At 40.9% G+C, this 23,873-nt stretch overlaps 1 pseudogene; it reads right to left on the bottom strand.

Moving 5' to 3' along the window:
• Positions 1-4,514: 4,514 nt before the first annotated feature.
• On the bottom strand, positions 4,515-9,714 carry LOC140950491 (uncharacterized; annotated as a pseudogene).
• Between the last annotated feature and the right edge of the window lie 14,159 nt (positions 9,715-23,873).

Genomic DNA, 23,873 nt, shown 5'->3' with positions numbered 1-23,873 from the left:
ACTTTGCTCACCATGGTCACGCGTTGGTCACGCTCTACGTCCATTTTTTATGCTCTGATTGGTCAAAATTTGACAGGTGAGCTCATGCGGAAAATTTATGCAGCATCTTGAATCTTGTTTACTTTGACAGCTGAAGCTGAGAGAGTTTTGTGTCAACTTGTGATGTTTTTAACTGTCTTTTTCCACTGGATGCACAAAATGAAATTTAGCTGCTATCAGGAGCCTTCTGTTATTCATGGCTAGTTGGTTTTTGGTTGAGAAATTAATACATCGCTTGTCAAAGTCGCGAATCCGATTTCGGATGTCAACGTTTTTGTTTTTCAGCTTGCTTGATGGTAAAGGTTGAAAACTCTGAAGCGATACTGGCCTTACTTGATACCTTTCAGGAGCTGCATCTCGAATGGTAAGCCTCAGTAATTATTGTGTTTGATGTTTGTTTTTTATATCTAATTTAAAGAAGTCGAGCGTAGTTTATGCGGCTATGCACGTTTGTAAGATTTGAGACAATTTGATCTGACCAAGAATCAGGTAAGCTTGATATAAGCTTACACAACTTTAAAAGGTCTTTAGACATTTTCTCACCGCAGATAGAAAGAAAACGTTCCAAAGAACATTTAGTTATTATTCTGGCAGTAAAAGAAAGCTTTGAGCGATTTTCTTGCCTCGAGTTCATCTGTGAAAAAAGTAAATACCGGGAAGCCGGCTTAAAACATAAACTTAAGCTTTAAGCTTGAAGACTCAGGATTTTTAGAGACACTTTAATATTTGTCTTCGTGAATGAAAAATGTTGTCTCTGTATATGTTTCGCCGAATTATATTTCCTTTATTGATTGTTGGTAGTCTCTCTTGTAATTTTAATCGCTGTGCCGTTTGTTTTCAGTCGTTCAGTGAACATCGCTTGCAGGAGTACTCAAAATGCCGCGCGTATCAAACGCTTTTAAAGATTACAGATCGATAAAACCATTAAATAAAAAATAAACATAATAATTTCTTCATTATGTTGGAGCTTAACTCTAGTATGTTCGTTCAAACATTCGCTACAGCTCGCACTGCAAAAGTGAGAACCGGCTGGCTGTATATGTGATTTTGGACATTTTTTAAAGGTTTAGCTAAAAGCCCACGCGTGCTTCGATCGTCCTGAATATTGAATAAGTGCAATTTCTGTTGCAAAATTGTGAAATACTGAATTCTGTCCGAGGTCTGTATGAGAAAAACAGTACCTCATAGTACTGTTTCACCTCAGATGTGATGTATAAATGGTATAAAAGGTTGGTTCACACGCAACCAGATTTGTTGGCAAGATTTTGTAAAGTAAACTTGTCGAACGCAAAAAAATTCAACCTGATTTTTTTTTTTCCAGGCCTAATTAATCTTACGGTGATCAAGAGCCATTATGGCTCTTAAATGTGATCGAAGATGATTGCTATTTTTTGGGTGTACATATGAGGTTATCAACTCGATGTAAGATTTTGTTCACTCTTGGGCTGTTTGCAAATTATTTTTCTCTAAAATCACTTAGCCTTTCCCTCAAAAGTCACATGAATGTGCTATGTGCTCTAAAGTTAACTGAATTGTGGAATACAAGTTTATGATTTGATTTAAATTATAAATATATAATGGGAGCCTCGCTTTTAGCCCTGGCTAAATCTATATATTAGAGTTTGCATACAAAGGCTTCAGCTTTGGCAAGAACGTCAGCACTGATTTGGCTTTCTTCTCCAAGGTGTTCCAAGAGGTCAGGTGCATCTTCGAAGACTTTCCATTCCGAAGCCTTGCCCACACCATAGAACTGGCTTGTGGTACCACAGCCAGTAATGGCATGAAATGCCAGAGGCGACTTCCTCTTCTCCTCGGAGAGCGGGATTCTGTGAACTGGTATGTAACGCCTTTGTCTTGATGTACCCGCAAACATCCATATCTCTTGACAAAGCTGCTCTCGGTGTGCCAAAAGGAGGACAAGAACGTCCGTATCACGACACAAAATGTTGACTTGCTTGTACCCTCTTGCTGCTACGTCTCGGGCATGCAGTACTATTCTAGTATCTGCCTCCTCATGATCTGATGCGAGCTCTCTTATATCTTGTCGTGATGTGTCAGATGACCACACCTTCAGTGTATCCTTGAAGCCTCCATTGATCACCAGCTCTCGCCCAGGAGGCGCGCTGTAACTCTCCGAGATGTCAGTCGAGAGGAAATGAGGTAGGCTAGCCTTGTTATCTTCTAGAATGATGAACCTCTCCCAGTTTCCAATTCTCTGATCTCTGTTATCCACATTGCGCCTAATCCCTGTACTCTTTTCTCCTTGCGCTTGTCTCTGGTTCCTCCTTTTATCGAGTTCTTGACATATCTGTCAAATAGCAGGTCAACCCTTGTATAGCCTCCCCCGCAGACATTCTTAGGCGTGCGTCACGCGTTCTTTCCGTGACGCACGCCTAAGAATGTCTGCAGGGGAGGCTAGACCTCAAGGGCAGTCTGCGAAAGCATCTTCATGTCTGCAAGAAATATGACGCCCTATCTGGTGTAATTCGAGTGGTCGAAAGCTGCAAAATAGGGTAGCATTTCGGAGGACGAAGAGAGATCAACTACTTGATTGAGCCAGATAAACACCCTAAAGGCTCGGACAGAGCAAAACATTGCGCGCAGTAAAGACAGATCCCACTTTCCTTCCCGGATCGCACGCGTAAACCTCAGTAAGATGGACACCAGTTTCATGTATTGCCTCCAGTAACAGAACGAGGGTTGTCATGATGTGCGGCATTAAAAGCTTTGATGATATGTGCAGCTTGTCCAACTTCATTAACAAGCTCATTGCTAGTCAGGGCATCTACTAATGCATCATCGTTGTTCCCAGTCGTAAACTTAGTGACCAATGTTTCCGACAGATTGAAGCACATATTTACCCCATGAAACATAGTTTTTTTTATTTCTAATAGAAAATAATTCCTGAAGAGCTTACTGAAACAATTAATCAATCACGCTATTCACACAGCTAAGGCTAATTCAGTATCTATTCAATGGTTGCTATCTAGTCACGTGACCCATCATAGCTGATCACCTATTGCATTTTTGTGTTTTTATCGTTGGATCTGTAAATCGAAATGAGAAACGTCAGTAAGTTGAAAACTATATTAAAGAAAAGTGTGAATAGAGCGTCTTTTATGCTTTAGAATCGATTTTACAGTTCAGCCTCGTTTTCATGCTGCAGGAACGAGGGCCTAGACAAAAAACCTGCTTAATGAAATGTTTAGCGAAAATGAAAAATGAGCGCCCTGCGTGACAGAGCTTCCTGGCTATCCAAGTTTCCTCGATCGTAAAGTAATAAGACGAAATGTCTTCCTGTTCCGTCATCCTTAGCGAATTAACATTGTTAAAGTCCATATTTTTCGATAAAAAGTGAGTGCCAGAAAAAGCTCATTTGACTTTTTCTTCTTCAAAATACTGTCGGGATCGAAAATGAATTGCGTTGCGTTACTACCGTGATTCCGTGACTGTCATTTTAACGGCTCCAATCTCTTCAAACCTCCGTTATGTCACGTGCAGTCACGGAACAGATTGTCACGCAGAGTCGCCGTCTGGTAGGGTTCAGTGTTTCAAAATGGCTAAAATCGACCCAGTTTCACCTTTTTACCCTACTCTTTGATTGGAAAAAGAGATTTTGCAATGGGAAAACCTACAAGAAGTACAAAAAAAGAACGAGCCTTTAGGCTGTAAATATCTACTTTCGTGCGTTTCGAAATTGGAAGTGTTTACACAATTACTGCCGGCCTACCATGAAAATTCCTGAACTTCGATGGTTTCTTGCGGAGATTATATTCAGTAATCCAAGCCAATTCCCAGGTATGTTTTAAATGAATGTCTAAATGTGTGATTTAAATAGCATTAAGAGAATTTGGAGTTATACCACACGTTGAAAATTGCCGTCGAAAATGAGTAACGAACTTAAGTTTTTGTTATCCTGAAAACGTATCCCTCATTTTTGAATTATTTCATTACGACGAGCTTCGCCATTGCCCTGAAAGTATCTCTTAGTGGAAGAAAAAGAATTTTTCTGTTCATGGAAAGTGTCCAAATTTCTCCATGCGGCTTCGTTTGCGAACGCGAGGAAGGTTAATGTTAGCGAATTTCAGGTTAAAAATTAGGGCAGTCTGAGACTGCGACATCGAAAACCGATCTTCTAATTTTTCTCACAAATAAAAAGCTTTCGGCAGGAACAATCTACTTTAGGTTTCTTATCTACCTAAAAGCTACCTATGAACAAAAAATGAAAGAAATTGATTTTTCAACTCTTGCCACGAAATTAAGATATTTTGGTCGATTTTTCCTGACCGTCGCTCTTAATAGGACAGTACGCGCCATCACGCGCGCGCTTAAATGGCTTTACTTTTTCACTGCTAGCAAAACAAAATTTGGAAATTCTTGTGTTTTGATTTGAAAAATAGCCTATTATATCACAAATTTTTTCAAAAATATGATTAATTGGTAACAGAACTTCGTGTCGTCCAATTCGGTCTGTAATCATACTCGTGATTAAACAAATCGGACTCCCGCTACGCGGTCGTCCGATTTTGTTAATCACTCGTATGATTACAGACCGAATTGGACTCCACTCAGTCCTGTTCCCATTACTAATTATGAATAATAAACTATGTAAAAACTTGGTATAATAAAAGAAGACTAGGTCTGAAAGCAAAATGATTTACATGTCTCTCGCGTTTTCGATGCCTCTGGTTTCTATAAACCTGTCGACAGGAGAGTCTCCTTTAAGTTTCTCAAGCAAGAAAAGCTTTCAGCGGTTAAAGAGGCTCAAGAGTTTAATGTGTTCATTTAATCAATCTCAGGTCTGTGAACATTTAGAATGACAATTTTGTCCTCAAGAGCAACACAGACCTGCGCATTCAACGGAGAAGTAACGAGTCCACGAAGTTTGCCCTCAAAGCTCATACATCCAAGCACACGATTCCGAAACACATCCCATACCTTAAAACCACCAGACTCGTGCACGCCCACAACGACGTCTCCAAGATCTTGAACTAAGAAACCACACCCTCTGATCATTCCATCTCCAGGAGGCAAAATCTTCTTTATTTCAAAAAGGCTACCTTCCCAAATTCGTAATGTGCCATCAATGTGGCCTGTCACTACAGAGCGGCCATCTGGTGAAAACTTGCAGCACTTGACAATTTGGTCATTAGGAACCTTCTGTGTAAAAGTGCGGCTCTTGAACGTGTCATGCAAACTTAAGCTACCATGACGATCACAGAAGAGAAGTCGATAATGCCAAGTGCTTATGTCACCTGCACTCTTTTCCAAGGTAAAGACGTCGCAACATTCAACCAAAGAGTTATTCGAGTTCAGCTTTTCAACAAATAACTTACTCTCAGCGATGTTCCACACTTGAATGTCTCCCCTTTTAAACAAGAACAAAACTCTGTCATCGTCAATGAATTTGAAGAAAAAGTGGTGTACAACTGGATGGAACAATAGAGACCACTGATACTCAAGCTTGCAATTGTATATTTCAAAGGCATCTTTGGTTTGAATCAGAATGAATTCTCCATTGGGTGACAGAGCAAAGAAATTTGCTTGGCAAACGTTCGTGTTGTTCCGTAGAAAACGACCACTTGAAGCTTCGTACATGCTCATTCCTACCATGGACAGAACGTAAACATGTTTCCCATCCACTGAAAAGGAAATGGCTTGCACACCTCTGTCAGTCACAACAGCAGACTCTGCCTTCTCTAAGGACTGGCACATATAGACGGTCTCACAGTCCCGTAGAAGAACCCTTTCCAAGTCCACCTCTTTAAGATATTCCCACTTCGTCGCACTGGAAATGGGAACAACGCGAACCTGAAATGGTACATTATCACAGCTGATACGCTGGGAATCACCGCATACATACAATAGGCCTCCACTGCTTGATACCCCAAGGCTTTTGTGAGTCGACCCCAGGTGTAAGAGCGTTGTCTTCGAGGCCTTGCACGTGGATGTGTTTATCTCACACACCGTTAACGACTGTTTCTTTGAAGAGTTTACAATAACATGCTGGGAACTTCCTTCCAAACTCGCCAGACAGTCAATTATAAAAGGTTGTTCGCCGTCAAATGAATTGTGCTGACATCGGTAGTTAGGTGCTTCATTTATGTCCCAAAGAGAGACGCCTTGGTCAAAGCTACCTGAAATGACAAAGTTTCCGCAGGATGAGATTGTGCAGCAGGTGATGCTGGCAGTTGTTTGCTCCAAACGGGCCAGCATGTTTCCTGTGTCAAGTTCCCATACAAAAAGGGCGGCAGTCAAATGTGTCTGTCGAGTCACCAACTTTTTCCTGTCTTGTGAAACACATGAATCGATGAAAGAATGACTGTTGTCCGGAAACAGCTGCATGGACTCGCCTTTAAATGTCACAGCACTATCAAATCGACCATAGATGATTGCGCCATGATGGGGACAAATACACAGTAGCTGCAACGTTCCTCCTCTGGCCATACCTCAACGTCATCACTCTGGTAGGACCATAGTTCCCTTCCTGTCTCCAAGGAAAACATGTGAATGAAGCCCCCTTTACATCCACAGACCAGAAGTAAGTGTTCGCAATCTTTCAAAACATCACAGCAATTCACGTAGGTCTTACAACGAAATTTAGAAGTTACTGGATTCTTCAACTGGGCTCTGTTAACCACCTCCACCCGAAGAGGAATCTCAAATGGGGGTTGATGCATTACAGCACAAGCCTCAAGACTCATTGCGGTTGTTTCGGCCTCGTTTACCAAAAACTGAAAAATCATTTCAGGGTTCTCCACCAGAACGTAAGGATGTCGCTTCAAGCAATTTATGCAGTCATCCAGTTCCATAGAGTCGACATTTGGCAAATTCAAAACTGACTTGATCCACTGAAGCTCTTCGATGATCGAAAAGACATCACAAACTTTGCTCTGTAACTTGGCATACAGGAGCTCTAGGCTGCACGCAAGGCGAAAGAGTTCATTTCTTTGCCTTTCACTTATTTCCACACATTCATAGGCAGCAGAGTGGTAAGTTCCATGTTGCAGAGCATAGTTTTCTTCTGTAGTTTTCTCAGCAACGACATTATGACGATTCTGAATGGCCTGGTAGATCTTCATACATTCACTAGAAAGAATGGCATTGCCTCGATTCACGTCAACTGTGAATCTGTGGTTTCCATATAATTCAGGGATAGAAAACCAGTCAATGATCGACTTGTGAAAAACATCAATGCACTCGTTTCGAATGGGCAGTGGGGTTGAGATGGATCCAGAGATCTTTTGAATCTGACCTGAATTACCATCTACAGTGTCGCGGCAGAATCCTAGTATTCTGGAAGCAACCGTGACGGGCAACGGAGACCGCGCTGCAGCGATTGAAGCTAGAAAGTCGCAGAAAGGCCCATTCTCGACCCCGAGATTCAACTGTAGGCGACCAAAGTACTGGTCATAAACGGATGCAATTCCACGAGGGAAGATGTCGCTGAGATCCTCAGGCTTCACAGTTTCTTTATTTTCTTTGACAAATTGGACAAAATAGTGCGCGTAAAGCATGAGCCCTTCGGCTTGATTGACAAAGCGATGAACATTTTCCTTCACGTCACAGCTTGGTAAGATATCCCTTAAACTATCCTCGAAAAACATCTCAATGTCTTTCTGATTGTTTTCGTCCTGAGCGTCAAGGACGAGGGGATTTAAATGCTCAAGCTTTTTGGCCATCTGGTTTTCTGGTCGGCCTGTCACGAGAAACTTTATCCAAGTTGGCAGCTTGTGAAACTGCGACATAATAACGTCTAACAGCCTGTTCCTTCCATCGTACTCGCATTCATCTAAAGCATCGACCAACAACAGGAAATTCATACCTGGGTCCTCGATGATGTTTGTTGGCTCCTGAAGGAGATGGGTAAACAGCTCTTCTATGTTCATACTCGCTAGTTCGTTAGCACTTACGGAGGCCAGCTGACCTATTAATAAAAGACAATGTCTCACTTCTGAATACTAAGTAAAACTTATCGCGTGAAGTTTTACAAAAACCAAAAAGTTAAACACAACGGAGGAAATATATAAGTATCATTCCAGCTACATTTATCATACAATTGTTGAGTTAAACGATTCCAACAGTAACCTTAACTACTTTCGCCTTTGATGACTTTCACTTTCCACCAGAAAGATGCTTTAATACACTGACCTTGAACACTGGGTTTAACTGGTAAAAATTAATCACAAAATGTCAATGCGATCATCGCAGTTTTGGTAACCTGCTGTCAGTAGCAATTGACAATGAAAAAGAAAACGAAAATAAAAATCCGACCAGGTAAGGTATCGAACTCTGATCATCGCGATGACCAGAAAGAAACGCTAATACTGAGATTACAAGGCCAACGTCAATTACAATTTCGTAATAGACCTGGGGATAGTGAGTAAAAGAAAATGAATATATGAATATCGCGACATACGAGCTTGGGTTGTAGGAAATAAATAATAAATGCGATCCCCTCAGCTGCTGATCACATTTAACACTTATTTGCCTTATCTTCTATTCCTTTTCTATACCCACATTATATTTTATAAGGTTCTTGACCAAGTAGCCATTTAACAAGTGGTCGTGGTAAATTCACGATCATCAGTAACCTGTGAGTAAGAGGTAAGCACAGCTGCCTCTTCTTTGACCATACCCCTTTGCACTTTTCTAAATGCAAAACAAATAAGTAATACTGGGAAAATATTTCTTCATTTTCCTCCTTTGTGTTTTAGGAACCTCACTGTTTGCAGCTCTCTTAGCATCCTTATTCTTGAAGCCTTCATTACATAATTATATATCGTAACTGCTTTTAAAATAAAAATCTTACCTGTTAAAATTTCTTTGAATCCTGGAAGTGAATCACATAAATGCTTTGCAAGTGACTGAAGCATCAGCTCTGGTTTCCGTCTTCTCTGGTTATTATGCTGGCAAAAGTGCATACCACCAAGACACCCCTGATCCTTCATTTTCTTGCACAACTTTGCCGCAATAACTGTCTTTCCCATGCCAGCATTTCCAGCGACGATTAAAACACGCGAATCTGAACCCCGATCGAGAAACCACGAGTCCACGTGACAGAAAACCCACTCGCGGGTTCCATGATGATGTTTTGACGAATAACGCTCGACTTCGGCGGAGAAATCAAACTTCGCGAGCCTTTCTATGCAGTTTCCGGTCAACAATGAGGCAACTTTAAGGCTTGCAATCCGAGATGCATCTTCACCAAGTCGTTGCATCGCTTCAGAAATTTCTCTCCATGAGGCCTCGAAAGAAGTTTTATCAACTTCGACCACCGAGGGATGACTGTACTTGTTACGATACCGATGAATCATCTCTATAGCGCCTTGAACTGTGCGATCCGTAGAGGCAGGCTTGGTGCCCCAGCCAGTAGCGGGAGGCGGTAGTCCACAAACATTTCGAAGTAAATTGTAAAGCAGAGAGATATCGAAATTCTTGGACGAAGGGGATCCAACGGGCGGGTATAATTTGTCCTTCTGTGACTTGCTAATGATTTTTTTTTTAATGAGCTTTTTTATGTCAGCCTCTTTGATTTTGAGAAATTGCTGCAGGTTTGGCACACGGTTGTCAAAAAAATTTCTTAACCTCCCTGTTCCACCATTAAAGAGAAGTTTAATGAGCCTCAGACCATTGAGAGTGTCCTCTGTTATTTCCAAGCTGTGCTCCATTCTGAGGCACTTACTGATAATAAAATAAAATAAAGACAAAATGTTAAAAACGTCCAAAACGAGCTAGTTACCACAGTTGTTGAAATGCTAACTACGCATTTTTTTAACACTTCTACAGACTGACCATTCTTGAAACTGTTACCACAGTTGTTAGAACAACTGTGGTAAAAGAATGGAGGTTCACCCTTCCATCCGAGAGTCAACTTTAGCGAGCCCTTATATGAGAAGCATATAACGTTGGCTCCTTTTGTCCGAGCCAAAAGCTGACAACAGCGCTCGCGCATCCTCTGATTGTCTCGCCCTTACCTAGTGGCCCGGTTAGTCGGAGATGTAGGAACGTTAGCTCGCCCAGGGTAGCACGGGTAGGCGAGTAAGCCTTGTACCTGCCTTGATTGCCACCAGGTATGTCACGAAGGTTTTTTTGTATTAGAAATTGATTGCTTACAGAAACAATAACCCCTAAACAATTTTCTTTAGACTGGACGATAGTTCGTGAAAGTTTTTTTAGACAACCAAATATGAACGTTGTCAAGTTACTGTTCATATTACCTCTGATGTACAAAAGTAATGCCGATATGTTTATCAGTTGGCACCATCTTGTGATTTATAAATAATTTCTTCACTCGCTCGCGCCAAAAACCATAGCGAGTGAGGGCGAGTATTTAGCGGCAGCACTAAAACGTCGAATGCGGAGTTCGGAAACGGAATTATCGGAACGGGAACGGAAACAGAAACGGAAACGGAATACGGAATCAAATATCAATGATAGAAAATTAAAGAATTTCACATTGCATAATTTAGTACAATCTAAAGATAATTTGTTTTGGTTTTCTTTGCAGTTTCCTCAAATATATCTTTGTCAATTTGTCTTGATAAGGTTTGCCATAGTGTGATTTATTGCACTGCAAGGCCGATAAAAGTAATTTTGCAAGTAATTTTTATTCACAAGTTTATGGGTTGACTAATAAAGTTGAACATTACCTTTTTAGCTAAATATCAGTAGTAGTAGTATTTGGCCTCAGACCACACTACATGATTGTTCCCCAAACTGAATACTCAGCACATGACCGAACCGTAACGTGACCACACAGTGGTGGTTCCAGGAGGGGGGCCCGGGGGGGGGGCCGCCCCCCTTATTTTTGGACCAAAGTGAGCCCCGAAGGGCCGAAAAACAATTTTTTTGAGACCCTCTCCCCTTATCTCAGGGTCTGATACGCCACTGCCACAGTTCCGGCGTTTTAGCAATAACTTAAACTTTTTCGCCAAGCTGAATGCTGATGGAATATTGGTGTAATTGAGTTTGTGTTAAGTCCGTAGTTTACGTTGAAGAGGCTTATTAAACATGGCGCATTATTTTGATGTAATCATTTGCGGAATCAAGCAAATGCATGCACAATTCTCTCTTCTCTTTGGACTCCACAATGCCGTGGTTCTCTTGAGTAAGTTGTCTTTATAAATAGAACTGAACACTGTTGAAGGCAACCCACAAAAGACACCCAGAAACAACTTGATGTCGACGCCTTTCAGTTCAGACTCTCTCAAAACGAACTAGTAATTGTCAGTGACGTCTTCTCAGCTATAGTTTTTCTACCCGCCTTAATGTCCCATAAGAATTTGCGTTCATTGCCGGAAGTGGTATGAAAGGGCCTTTTCATTGGAATCGACTCCTCTAGTCATACATCAGTCTCCTCTGCCCAGGTATTAAATTTGTTCATTTATTTTTATGGTCATTGCTAATATGTTTTTATAAATCGATCACTTGGAACCTTCTTTCACGGATTCCGTATTCCGTTTCCGTTTCTGTTTCCGTTTCCGGATTCCATGTTTTAGTGCTGCCCAGTATTTGGAAAACTTAAGGAAATGGACAGGACTGCCGTGACAAGCATCACAGCTTTAGCAGTTTCAAATTAGTTTGACTATTTCTTTTTTCAATTTTATCTCCAGTAACTGGAGGTAGAGAGGAGCTTCATTTTTGGTCTCAAATAACCGTAGGAATAAGAAATTTTCTTCATTTCCATGCAAACTCAGACTCTAATTTGCCGATAGCGACATAGAAACGGTATCAGATCACTTGCGGTCCTGTCAAAGGCACGCTCAGCTGTTTTATAGCTACAGTCCGGCGATAAAGTGTTTATTCACTGACGGCATTGGTCTGTAGACCAAAATCAGTCACAATTAAAAAACGCAACATAAATAGTAGAGAAAACCCCGCAATATAACTTAATAAAATGTTCCATTACGGGAGTAGAATGCGTGACGTGCATAACCCAATACCGAGTTAACGGTATCAAATTTTATTTTGATCAAACAAAAAAGGTTTGGGGTTAAAAAACGGTTAGCGTAAAAAATAGTCGGAAAGTCAATACAAGAAGTTAAAAAAAAAAAAATATTCCTCGAGTTCTTAGAAAAGATTGTTTTGACGCCAAATGATATTCTCAGAAATGTATGGAAGAAGTAACAATAATTGTCTTCCGGTAACAAGAAGTACAGTCGAACCTCTACAAGCGGACACCTCTCATAAACTGACAAGCAGGCAGTTAATCAAGCCAGTGACATACACACACTACTTCCCTTAAGTGGACATGTCGCCCAAGTGGACACTTCTTCTTGTCCCAAGGATATCCAGTTACTGGAGGTTTCACTGTATTGCATAGTTTTATTTCGCAGAATCGCTTCAGGTTTTCCAATTGCGCAAAAAGGGCATGCAAATCGTATTTGGAAAACAGAAGAAATACACTGGTTTTATATCACTCTGAGCATTGAAAAAATTTGTAACGTTTGCAATAAGGAAGTTTGCTTTGATCAGCTTTGATGAAGAATGTGGACTAAGAAGTTGACCGACCAACTTGCCGGATAACAACAAAATATGTGACAACATTAAAATAATTATTGACATTTCGTAAGAGTTAACCTTTTTTAATAGTCAAACAAATTTTTAAATTCGTTATGTCCATCATAGTATGAATATTCCTCGTTGATCTTTTTAGCTTAAGGCTGTCAAAGGAAGCGAAAACCCTGAGAAAGATAAGGTTTAGAGACTCGTAGAAGAGGCGGCTGATTCAGTCCACACATCCTCAACTTCACAGTAACTTTATGGACTATCTTCCCTTGATCAGTGCAAAATTATTTAAGACAACTAATACATACCATCCTGTGACGTTGAGGATTCAAATCTTCAAGCGGTGTTGGCCAATTTACGAACATTTTCAGGGCATTAATGTTGCGAGTCCGGACCCTTTCACGCCTCGACACGAATAGTTAATAGTCGCGTGATTTTTGATCTTTGGTCGTCGCTGAGGAAAAAGCCTGACGTCATGCCAAGGATCTGGTCACGCTAACGCAATACCTTCAGGGGTGTCACGTATGAGTAACTGGCCATCTTAATAAACCCACAATTCTTAAAACTAGCAATGTTGATTATTTCACGATTTTGAAATCAGTTTGCAAAAGCTTAATTTGAAAGCGTTTTTTTTTCTTTAATTAAACCTATATTATTTGTTCCACGGCCTTCGGAAATCAAAGGGCAAAAAAACGTGTAGGGATTTTCCCATTTTTCGGATTGCGATTACAGGGCGAAAAAGTCGGGTGATCACTCATTAAATGTATCTCGACAAAAAAGTAATAAGTTCCAGTCCAGAAAAAAGAGATTTTTTTAAAAAAATCCCTCGCTTCGTAAACAAACTCCGCCCACGAATACCTCTGAGGAAAATAGGCCAATCAGCGCTTGGATAACATAATACTTCCGGTCAATTTCAAGCTTTCTTTTTACTTCCAAATAACAACCTCGTGTTTCGAGACAGACTTTCGAGCCCCTTTTGCAGTGGGATCAAATATTAAGATCTCCATTTTGGTTAGGTTTTCTTTTCCAAGGACGTGGAGATAAAAATCTTAAAGACCACAAATGGAGCCACCGCTCGGTCAAAACCTGCAAACCAACCGGGACAAGGAAAAGCTATTTCAAAAAGTCAATCCTGATTCCGTTCCATACCTTCTCTAGTTCCTAGGCTTCATCAGATCATTATTCCGCGCGGCCAAAGCGTTTTGGGTCACGTGGCCCAAGCGAAAATGTGAGGTTTCCCGCCCGTTCGCCTCGGATACGTCATCGAAGTGAATAGTAGCCTGCGTGGCAGGCGTTCGAAAGGGAAGGGGAAGGGAATTAGGGCGCGAGACCACGCGGGAGGGAGGAGGGAGGAGGGTAACCCCTCCCTCCTTCCTCGCGCGCCCCTCGCCTTTCTCTCGCGCCTAAAACTCCCTTTCCAAAGCTCCCTTTCCCTTCCCTTTCAAACGCCTGCCACGCAGGCTAAGTGAATAGCGCTTTGCACTATTACTGAAAATAGGTTTTGTCACCCTAGACCCCCCGCGTGACTCAAACAAACTTTGCAGTCTAAGGTTTTGTATGAGCAACCCCGGTGAGCAACATGCTTCTCCGAAATGAAAAGACGACCTGAAAATTGTTCATAGAATTCGCAATGAGCCGTTTTAAAATTTTTTTTTTTTTTGAGCTTTATTCTAATATATATAAAAGGCATCACTGCTATAGGGAGCAAATACTGGTACAAGTAACCCGGGGGGGGGGGGGGGGGCACTTGGGTATTTTTTGGGTGGGTATGTGCCGCCCTGGCCTCCAAATTGGCACCCCGTTCTAAAAAAAATTCCCCTAAAATTGATACCCCGTTCTAGAATTCGCCCTAAAACAGACACCCCGTTCTAGAAATGAGCCAGTTTTTTATACTCCGTTCAGGGTGCAACAAGGGTACAACAGTTTGCTTGTTAACGCGCGCATTGAACCGTATTTTTAAAAGAAATCTGTCCTTGAATAATTTCAAATAGCTGCTTACAAAACTGGAGCTTGCGTTCGAAATATTATACCCCGTTCTAGAAAACGCCTCTAAAATGGATACCCCGTTCTAAATCAGGAGCTTCAAAATCACTACCCCGTTGGGCGGCACATACCCGTATAGGTAATGTATGGGAGTACCCTCCCCGGGCAAGTAACTCAGATAAACGGAAGTGACAATAAAGCAACTTGATCGCTACTGAAATCGGATCCCACATTTCTGGCTGTGTAATACTCCAAAACTGATATTGCTAAAGAGAAAATCTGGTTTGTATGTGCTTCTCGCTAGCCTGTGGAAAAATTTCTAAGCTGAAAAGCACGCCAACATTAGCACAAACCGGAAATTGTGTAAGTTTGTTGTTCTGTTGAGCGGCCAGGTAGTTACCATAGAGCACTTCATATCCTGTAGTAGTAAGCAGCGTAATAAAAGCATTCGAAAAAAAATTTAGCAACCTTTGCCTATAAACTCAATTAACCAAATGCACCTTTCTATATATGAACAGCTTTGAAGCACCTACTCTCCATACATTTCTCAGTAATGACACTGGGCTCGATTACCAGCCGCTGTTCGGGAAAATGAGTCCACACTCATCCCCCCTCTCTTCGGGAAGGATCAAAGACCGGACCCGGGAAACAGCGGAAATCTTGCCTTAATGGCACCGCATAAGAAATAAAATCACTCATTGAACTGTACAGTTTTTTCCATGTTTAACGTTGTCTTGGCACACGTTAATTAATTTCAGGATACATGTTATCGAAACCAAGCTGGATTTTGTTTCTTTTGACGATAAAAACCTTCAAAGACGACGAAAATTTGTTGGTGAACGTGACTTTCCCATACAAAACTCTTATACTGGTCAGGTTCAATGTCTGAGTCACAGCAAGAACCAGAAATTTGTGACGTCGTTAGTGCAAAGCGCTATTCACTGAGAGGCACAGGGAAAACGGTAAATTTTTTCCAAAAACGGTTCCAAAAAGGCCAATATTATTTTGTTTAGTAATTCTGAAATGACCGAATCTACAATCTCACTGGCAATAGCCATCTGCCATCGACGGTCATCTCACTTAAGCTCAAGTTCCTTGGAGAACGATGAACCCGCTAAAATCTACGCGTTGTATGAGCCCTCCCACAGGAGAAGACCCCCATGGAGACTTCATAAGTCCTTTTCCAGCCAATAGACCTTTTCATTGTTTTTTTCAACTTTTGACATGGACAAGTTCGGAAAAATCCGTCGATAGCACTCAAAAGAGCGCCTTAAAATTAGCAAAATTACCAAATTTCAAAGTGATTTGTTGAAATTTCATGAAGATACCGCTCCTCAAAGTTGCGACATTTTTGAGGCCCTTTTTTCAGTGGTGTCGACGGATTTTCCCTGACTGGTCCATACAAAAAGTCGAATAAAACCGTGAAAAGATCTATTCCAGAAATGGATCGAGCCAAATAATTTCTCAGAGGATGACATCGTGCGCACTGCCCAATGTTAATTTTGTTTTGGACAAAACAGAAGGATTTGGCTGTCGTCATTTTATATAAAAAGTTTCACAGAAACTTATCCGATATGTGACGATTCACTTAAAGACTTTCAAGATCGACGAGGGGCAGCTTCGCTCCGTTACAGAAATCGCGCCAAAACCCCCGTTCCCATGTGAGAACAGAAGCCCTATCTGTAAATGCTACGTTTCTATGTTAGGTGTCCTGTGCACTAGGCCCCAGTCTTTGCAAGGTTTTGTCAAACCTCGACATACATGTGCTATTTTTCCCCTTTTTTCGGATAAGGATCGTTTAACCTGGTCTCACACATCGAAGGAATTGAACATTACGGAGTCATTACGGATATTGCAGCAATTTTCAATGTTACGTGTACGGGGTCTTGCTTGTTTTTATATGGTATTGTATTCGAGCAGTGTGTTGAGCGTAGTTGATCGGATCGAATAAAACGTGGAATTGTCACTGAATTAACGGCTGTTACATTATCCGATATGGTTTTCGTGCCGGCGCAAGAGCTATTCAGTACATTGTAGACCGAACCTTAAGCTCCACAAATCCACTCTACGCTCAGTGCTCCGTTTTTCTTTTTTATTCTAAAGTAGGTTGTGGCCAACGCGATAGCATATGTTACTTTGGCTATACTGGCCCACATCCTGTAAACTTTACTGTAATTTATCTAATATACCGTAAAATTCTGAAAATAAGCCCCTCCATGTATAAGCCCCTCCAAATATAAGCCCCCCCAAACCGGTGAAGTAAAAAAAAACCCGTTAAATGGCCCCTCCAAATATAAGCCCCCCGGGGACTTGGAAATGGAAAATTGCCTTCAAATTCAAAGTAAAACAAAGCAAAAACGGTAAATTTACTTCCAACTATAAACTAGCCTAATCAATTTTGAAACGCAAATTCCCCTCCGTAGATAAGCCCCTGCGAATATAAGCCCCTCCAAAAATAAGCACCTCAAAAAGGGCCTTTGAAAAATATAAGCCCCGGGGCTTATATTCGGAATTTTACGGTACATTATTTCTCAAAATGTCTGCCATGTAAATTCAATCTCAGGGAGGAATCCAGGATTTTTCATAGGAGGGGGTGCACCACTAAGGATGTACCATCAAACTACCATTTTTACGGTGTTTAACAAAAATTCTTTAACCCGGTCTCATGTTTTACTTAAACATTTAATATACCACAGTCTTTTTTGCGGAATACCAGTTGTATTAGAAAGCCGCGGCCATCTCAGGTGGGGAAGGGGGGGGAGGGGGTACACACCCTCTGCACCCTCCGCCTAGATCCGCCCCTGAATGTCTCCTTTAATATCAGTCCACCTTTCAGTTGCAGTCTGGCGACAGTTTTTGGCAAAAACTGAGTTACAAACATTAACCACAAAGGACTGCAAAGGACCGCAAACAAATATGCCGAAAAACGTAGGATCTATAAAGACCTGATCAGCAAACATGAAAAGTAGACGTATTAAATTCTGCAAGGCAATTTTTTATTTTCTCTGCAAGACATCAACTTGACACTTGGACTCTTGCCCCCAAGAAGATACGTGGTATGGCGTGATTCTGTGGGTGTTGAGAGTTCTAGGTCAGGGCTAGCCTGCGTGGCAGGCGCAAAAAGGGGAGGGAGAGGGGCAGGGAGAAAAGCACGAAAGCCCCCCTCCCTTTTTTCCTATTCCCTACCCCTTTCGACGCCTGCTACGCAGGCTAGGTCAGGGCTTAAATCAGAGTGCGCGGATATTTTTCACCAGAGTTTTCTGTGTTGTTAAGTCATACTGACGAGTCCCAAAGAGGGCGATACAGCTGTCTATGGCTACAATCCCGCTCTGTTTTGAGTTCTTTCGGTGTCGTGTTGATGTCTGGCAAAGTTAATTTTCACGTAGTACGAAAAACTGAGTTGTACTGAAAACAACTTTTCTAGCAGTCAGTGTGAAATATTGCTCAAACGTTGCTCCAAATGCCCAAAAGTGCTCAAGTAAGCTCCACTATGCAAAATAGTACTCAAAAGTTGTTCACCGTAGTCGGCGAGGGTCTGATGGTGAGGCCATAATTGGCATCTAAAGTAATTAAGAAGTTCTGTAATTTATCAGTAGAGAGGCCTCTCAATGACGCCCCCTCACAATTGTCATTTCTGTCTTCAATAGTAACGAGAATTCAAATCTAAGAATATCCATTCTGTATTAAGGACAGCATACGTGCCTGAAATCAGCCACGAAATCGATGAGGTACCGTAGCAGGCCAATCTCAGTAACAATGTCACGAAAAACAATTTGTAAACACGGAGAACGATGGAAAGCCGACTTATTAAAATAACTTGTATATCATATTTTTCATTTACTGAGGCGGACAAATCCAACGATGAGCCTAACGAGTTTTTACAGGTCAAAAGATACAGCTGGTTTCCTAGTAGAAGAGCCGAGAAGACGGCGATGACAAAGTTAGTAAAAATTCCTAAAAACAATTCAAATCGCAAGGAAATCTCAAAAAAATTGCACTTTTAGGTAAAATGTTTATCTTTTCACAGGTAAAAGAGTATAAGGTAATAAATGTAAAGAAGATTAGTTAAGCGTTCCCTTTTTCGTGTGTCCAGTTCTAGCGTCTGTAAAACATTTTACAATATGACAAGGCTGAAAGAAGCAAAGAGGATTACTGATTGCCGTTTTCAAATTGCCATTGAAAAAAACTTTTATACTATATTTTAAGCCAAATGTAAGATGGAGTTTCAAGGACGTGGCTAGGAATTTTCCAGAAGTACCCTAAATTTTTCAAAACCACCCTACCCCGTCTCCCAAGTGATTTGAATAAATTTCCCTTTCAGCAGCAGGGTTAGAAATTTATCTCTTGCATGGTCGGAGGTGGCAGTCACCGCCTCCGGGTGTTCTTGCGTGGCATCCGGGAAAGGCTTCTGTTAAAGCGGAGATATAAAGACAATTGCTTCTTTTTTCTTTCTTGTTTTTCTACATTAATCTTTGACATTTTTTAAGACACGCAAGCGAGTACTGGCGTACAGTTAGCCAAGCCCTTGAGTTTTCCATCATGATCTCTTAAGAAATAATGTACTTTTGACGTCCGATGCAAAAACTCAGTGCTAGTTGCGCTCACTTACGCCCCAGTATCTCCACTTGCAGTTTCAATAAACCACAAGCCTTTGTTATTTTCATATAGAACATGGAAAACCAACCCTTTATTTGCAAAACAGTAAGCTGGTAATTATTGTGAAACAGAACTGGCAATTCTTTGGTAAATTTTCTTCAAAATCTTGCCTAGCAAACTTAAAATATGAATAACGCGCTTAGCCAATCAGGAAACAGAGATTTAGATGGTTGACCAATCACGATCAAAGAATTGTTTACCTGTTCATTGCCAATATAAAGGAATAAAGTCGTTAGCTCCAGCCAATGAGAATTGAGTGATTTTGCCCTATACGTTAACTAATATACATCTATATAACTCACTGGTCAATCTACATTGACATACGTACTGACAGGTCCTCAAGGTTATATACACTGCATATCGGTTATGACCTATCAAGTTATAAAAAAGATAGTATCCAGCTTCAAACACTCCAAAATTGCTCCCATAAAGCTAATTATGCACTGAAAGTATCTCTTCGGAGAAAGATAACTATAGTAGCATTTTCAAATAAGATTAAACCCATCTTGATAGAATACGATCACGTATGTTACACGGGAAGAGGAAAAAAGGAAGAAATAAATATGGATAGTTCAGGGTAAAGTAAATGGCAATCAGCACTGATTGTATTCTGTAATCTTGCCTTGTTTTATTTTAAATAAACTCGCAAAAGGAACTCGTGATCACTGGGCGAAGAACAAAAATAGAACGCAATTGATCATTTTCATTTAAGTGCCTTAAGAGGCTATTATGATCTGATTTTAAAGTTACCAAATCACAAGTGCTTGTCTTGTTTTCGCTGGAATAAAGGTATCGAGCCTGATTGAAATTTATAGTAGTAGCAGTGGTACTTGATGTTGTAGTAATATCATAGACTTCATATAGATTTCACTATGATCATTCCTTCCGAGCAATCCCTCACTAGCGAGTATTTTTTGGAAGTGTTTGTTCAGTCCCTGTGCGTGTGAAACTCTTTGGTAATGTCATGAAAGCAATAATCTTAAAAAGGGCTTAAGCAACCACTACGACGATGGCAGTAAAACGTCGCCAAAAAAATTGAATTTGCGTTCCTTTCAGACTTTATGGCGTTTATTCATATACCCCCTCAATTTATTAAATGCTGGCGATTTTACTGGAGCTAAATTCTTATAAAATGCAGTGCCGGGTCCAGCCTTTGAGATAAAGGTGGGGGTGGGGGGGGGGGGGGGGACCGGTCTCCCAAAAAAATTTTCTCGGCCCTTCGGACCCCAGTTTGGTCCAAAAATAAGGGAGGGAGGGCCGGGCCCCTTGGCCCCCTCCTCTGGATCCGCCACTGGACTGTATCCAGATTCCAAAAAAAAAAGAGGAAAAACAGTCGTCGTGTGTTCACGTCCTCCGCAAAAGGTCGTATTAACAAGTTTTCCCTGTTGCTGCAACTTGGAAATACTTCCCCATTCTCTTCCCCTATTTCCTTCGAAATATTTCCCTTACTTTTGTGCACTAAGTCCTTTACTTACTAACTTCAAGGCTGACTTACTTTTAAGCAGAATACACATCGAAACAATCACAAGACGACCCTATATCAATACTAAAGGGCTCCTTTTAACAGAGTCTTCGATAACGTGTCTAATAATAAATATATTATTATGTAATTAATTGACCAATATACAGCTTCTTGGTGAAAAAGGTTCTGAGAGGATCTCAAGGATCCTATATATATTGGCCGTAATTAAAATCAATTCTTCCAAAAGATGTTACCAACAACCAATACCCTACAATTGCACCCACAAAGCTAATACAGTGCCTCTTCAACGAGGTGAAACTGACAACAAAACAAATCAAAATATATAGGATGCCTGCTGGGGCTTTCCACAGGTTGTTTGGCAACTTATTGGCAACTTTTTTCGTTTCGGGCAACTTTTTGTATTCTTAGCAATTTCTCTAGTTATTTCCTGATTCTGAGATATCGGAGCAGCCTTTAGTGCTTAAATTGGCCTTTCGTCTATATTTCAAAATGTTTTAGTAGAGAAGTTATTTCCTGTAAAAAAAGGAGCCAAATTCTACCCCCTGGGGCAGACCATGGGCGCAAGATAAAAGTAGCCGGGCTGCTAGGTCAGTGGTTTTTAGAGAATATTTAAAATGGTGGCGGAGATTCACACAACAATTTTTTTTTCAACAATTTTATTGGCTCATTACAATTTTCGGTTTTAACTGAGGACACTACGCTATTTAGCAAAGCTGGTTACGCCGCAAAATTGCACAATTAATGCTTAGCAATCTTACTCATGTATGTTGAACAACATGCATATTTTAGCATCAGACCAAAAATAAATAGGTTTTTGTTTTTTTCGAGCCACTTTTGAACAACTTTCCTTGCAAAAACCAGTTTTCGATTGTTTTTTGAGCAACTTTTTGAGAAATTACGGGAAACTTTTTGGAAAATCTCGAGCAACTTGTGGAAAGCCCTAATGTCTGCATTTAAAATCCGATTAAGCATGCGTGCAGGTACTGGCGCGCTTGCGATCAAGCATGTGGCACCCACAACTTCAAGTTTAGACTAAGGGACCGGTCATTATTTATCGCCTGGGGGGGGGGGGGGGGGGGGTCGGAGGATTTTGGGCTAAACACGATGAAATTTAGCCGATCCCCCCTTTCAATGTTATTTTATTGAAGTGATCCCCCCTCATAACTATATATAACTTTCGTGATCCCCCCCCCCTTGTCTTTGTACCCATATTCACCTTTCGACGTGTATATTTAGTGTTTTAAACGTTCATATACAGGTAGTATTTCTAACTATGATGTACTTACAGCATAATAAAGCCGTTATCGTGCAGTCTTTTTTTAAAAGTGTCTCTTGATCCGTGTCTTTTTCTAGTCTGGATCCAGACATCTGAATTCAGTTGACATACAAGCAATCTTGCTTAAAACTGCAAGTGCTTGAAACTGCAATCAGTGCTTGAAACTGCAAAGTTACTTTTTTTAGAGTGCCAAATAGCAGTCCGCCAAGTCCCTATCAGCAGGTCATATTTAGCGACAATTTTCAGAGGACCACACTCTAAAGTCATTTGCAGGCGATGAGTTGGCCTATTTAGAAGAAGCACATAGGCGAATCACTACACTGCACGAGGAACTTCAGTCCGCATCCAACAAGTTGAAAACAGCGCATATTAACCTGTCAAAGAAGTTTCCTTTGTGCGCAAGAAAATCAACAATGTCAAGAAGAAAGAAGGAAAATAAGAGGAAGGTCCGAAAAACCAAGGACAAGCGACTCAAGCAGAGGGCACGTCATCTCTTAGGAAACTTGACCTCAATCGAGGTCGCGGGGCAAATTTTCGGTTCAATCGAAGAGAATGATAGAGTTACTCCTGTAGATAGCATCAATGCTGACTTTGCTAAGAAACTAACAAGGCGTTTGCATCTAGACCCTTTGCTATGGCTACTAGAAAAGGGTATTTTTAGCACGACCCTAGCAAAAAATCTAGAGCAAGTAGCGGCCATTTTAAGGGCACAAAGTCCAGTGTCAACCTGCCGAAGGGGACTAAATGTTGCAGTTGAATCGGATGACGAGGCTCAAGAAGCAAATGAAGTTGTTGAATGGGATGATGAGGCTCAAGATGAGGCAGATGAAGCAGTTGAATCGAATTTAGTATAGAGCTGACACAGGACGCCCATTCCTGGAGAGGCGATAAATGGTTTATGTTTAAACAAACACGCTTTTTACAATGTTTCAGTTATCAGAAGTTTATATAGTTCACAATTTAGAATTCACCTGTCATGTTTAAAGATGAATATTAGCTAAGTCATGAGCACGTTATAAAAGGAAAAATATAAAAGCGTTAAAACAAAGCTTTCTCGATATAAATTGAAATGCACACATTCGCCAGTGTGACAGACTTCCGTTTTTTAAATAAAGTTGTTTTAGAACAAATTGAGATTGCAAATGCTATCATCTCCCTGCAGAATGGGCACATTTATGTTGTATGCTTTCAAACTGGCATTGTTCAAGCAGATTTGAGTGGTCCCCCCTCTGAATCCTTCCAAAATTTTCAGTGATCCCCCCCTTTTGGGCTCTCAGTTAAGACTGATCCCCCCCTCTGTTCTCCTAAAAATCAAGTGATCCCCCCCAAAATCCTCCGACCCCCCCAGGTGATAAATAATGACCGGTCCCTAAGACGTCCAGCGGAATATACCCAATAGGGTTTTTCCCATTTTACTGGAATTACTAAGGTCATTGGGACAACATAATCCCCTATAGGTATTTTAGGGGACAGCTATGAGTCGGCAATAAGCGCTGAAACTCGAGGACGGCGATTGAAGGAATACAGTGTTCCAACTACATTTGCATCAGGCGTTATTTTCATCGTGTTGTCTAAAAAGTTAACACTTTTTGAGCCCCGGAAACAACGAATCCCCGAAAAAAGCCAGCCCCAAGGATCCCTATAATTGGGAACTTAACGTTTTAATTCGACAAGCCCCGCTGTTTAGAGCTTGAAGGTTATTTTCGTAAAAAAAAAAAAAAGAAAGTAGTGGAAACGCTCGAGTGAATACTGTTCAACATCGTTTCTTGTACTGTTCATCGATTGTTACGAGATATGTAAGAGGTTAAATTGCCGTTACTGTTAAAAAAGACGACTAATATACTCTCTCCAACAACTAAGTGATGCTCAAGTTTAGCGCCTTAACAATATAGCATTTAACTTTGCCTCTTACCAGCCAAAGGGTAT

Source organism: Porites lutea, chromosome 1 (assembly GCF_958299795.1).
Source record: "Porites lutea chromosome 1, jaPorLute2.1, whole genome shotgun sequence".
In the NCBI taxonomy this organism is placed as follows: Eukaryota; Metazoa; Cnidaria; class Anthozoa; order Scleractinia; family Poritidae; genus Porites; species Porites lutea.
Note: the sequence above shows the minus strand (reverse complement) of the source record. Positions and strands in the feature narration are given on the sequence as shown.